This window comes from Adiantum capillus-veneris, chromosome 4 (genome assembly GCF_014529385.1).
Source record: "Adiantum capillus-veneris isolate H3 chromosome 4, ASM1452938v2, whole genome shotgun sequence".
Classification (NCBI taxonomy): Eukaryota; Viridiplantae; Streptophyta; class Polypodiopsida; order Polypodiales; family Pteridaceae; genus Adiantum; species Adiantum capillus-veneris.
The window spans coordinates 167,276,176-167,278,923 of record NC_140934.1 but is presented as its reverse complement, the minus strand read 5'-3'; positions in this window follow the sequence as shown (position 1 = coordinate 167,278,923).

Genomic DNA, 2,748 nt, shown 5'->3' with positions numbered 1-2,748 from the left:
ATCAAGAATCACTCATCTATCACACACATACTACATCACATGTATCTTTGGTCCCATACGTCATATTTGACCTCCGAGGATGATAATAAAATCTATCTATCTTTCTTTCTCTCTACCCCTCCCTCTCTCTCTCTCTCTCTCTCTCTCTCTCTCTCTCTCTCTCTCTCTTTCTCTCTCTCTCTCTCTCTCTCTCTCTCTTTCTCTCCCCCTCTCTTACTCTCTCTATCACTCTTATCATCTCTTTCCCTCCCTACTTCATGTCTCCATTTCCTCATCCCTCTCCCCCCCCTTCTCTCTCTCTCTCTCTCTCTCTCTCTCTCTCTCTCTCTCTCTCTCAAAAAACGCAGCCGTTTTTTGACTTAGTAGACAACAGTCCACTCTTTTGATCATAACTTCTTCATCCGAACTCGGATTTGGGTGATCTATAGCCTCAATCGAAGAGCACGAAGTCCTATATGCATTTATGTAAAGACAAAAATTTTCAAAGTTATGGAAGGCATTTTTGTAGCAGCATTTCCAAAGTGAACAGGTTCAACAAAATTGATTCTCATCTCCTATTTTACATACAATGTCTTCCGGCACTCACAAGGGTTCTTCTTCTTCAACAAGGTCCACAACCATTGTGGAAAATGATACAAAATCTCCTAAGTGTGGAGATAGCAACACAACCACCCAACCAACGACATCGGAAACCATGATCATGGCGTACTTGGTATCATTGCAAGAGACCGTAAACAAACAAGGCGAAGACTTACGAGCACTTGCAATGGAGAATGGCACACTAAGGGTACTTGTGGTTGAGAATGAGAATCTCAAGAGGACACTTGAGATGCAAACAACACGTTTGATGCAACTTGAAGAGGAAGTCAAGGAATGTAAACGCTCTCTTGTGGACTTGAGTGCTTTGAAGGAGCGGATGAGCAAAGTAGAGCATGACCATGTATTGAAAGAGGAGAAATTTGACACTATGAGCCGGGATGTATGCGACATGAAAAATGTATGCACAAACAAGTCTTGGGCTGATGTATGTGGTAGCAATGTGGTTTCTAATTCCTCACTCATGCAAGCTATGGTTCAAACAAAGAATGTTGAGAATGTGGATGTGGAGGAGTTGAAGGAACGGGAACGACGTTCCAAGAACATTGTTATTCGTGGAATTCCCGAAGAGAAGTTAGAGACACCTCCTTCTCTTGCCATTGTTATTGAAGATTTCTTCAAAACCCACTTTGGCATGTCCGGAGTTATGGTCTATGGAGCACATAGAGTGGGGAAGCAAGGAGCTCCTCGCTCGGGAGAACGGCCAATTGTATGCACCATGCCGGATGAGACCAAGCGAAAGATTATCCTTGATAATAGTTGGATCTATTTGAGGGATACAAAATGTTTTGTATGTGAAGATCGCACTATTAAGCAACAAAATATGCGTTGCAAGGCATATGAGGAAAAGAATAATAAAAACAAGGAGATCTCTCATGAAGAAAATGTGCCCAAGGAGGAGAAAAGTCTCTCAAGCAAATAGGGATGCGTGACCTATGAGACCGAGTTACAATTGAAAATATTCTTTTGGAATTGTAATGGATACCCATGGAATGCGGGGGTTGGCATTGATGAACTAACAAGAAAAAAGACCATATTAGGTATTTTGGTAAAAATCTCACATTATGGGAATCTCCAAATCGACCGAATTCATGTAATTTGGGAATTTTCCACTTAAAGTGGGAAAAATTGAGGTGTGTGGCTAGTAAATAAAGTGAAAATCTCATAGGATTGTGGTGTTGATAAACACCAAAAGTCAAGAGGATGTACAACACATGGATTTGAATAATAACTATAAATTACATAAAACAAAGGAAGATACAAAAAAGATTTTGTTTACAAATTGACTAGTATAGTCACAATAGAAGCTCCACATAATTCTACTCCACATTTGATACCATATCTGAACTTTGATCCAAGTGTGGCTGATGTGCACGAGTGAGGCCTTCTTTGGCTTTTAGAGCATGTCTTTCTGGAATCTTTATTCTAGAAAATGGTCCTTCTTTGTTGGGTCTCCAGGACCAAACAATTGCATCTATAGTTTCCCACACTTGTGGGTCCTTATAGTTGACAGCCCAATAACCCTTCCAACAATTACTGTAAGCTTGAGTATCTGTCATCCCACTTTTTCTCGCGCAAGGTGCCCAATATTGAATCAAGAGTTTTTTGTAGTTTGGTGATGTAGGCTCATTATCAATGTCAGATAAAGCCATTGCAAGCCACACTGGATAGATTTCTGTGTCACTCGGAACAAGCATAAGAAAGTCACCTTGGTGCACATCAGACATAGGGTCAAACTCTTCCCTTGGCCTATCTCGTTGAGGCCCACAAAAATGATCGTTCAACTCTTCAAGGCCTAGGAATCTTTCTGCTCCTTGTTGCAAATTCAGTGTAGTGCTTTGTAGGTGAGAATATTCTTGAGTTTTTGGCCAAAACATTTCATACAAGACTCCCTCTGATATGATTGCTTTTCCAATCTCTTCAATTACCTTACTCCAATAATCTATCACGGGTCTATAATATCGCGGAATACTTGAACCATTCCCTAAATTTTTCCAAAATTTTATATAGTTCTTTAGCCCCAAAATGACTTCTTCGTGGGCCTTGACATACTCCGCCATTTTTACTAGAGGTGGATCTCCATGTGGTAACATTGGCTTGCCTTCTGTGTCTGTTTCCAAAGGCGAATACTTCCACTCCAACTTGATACAC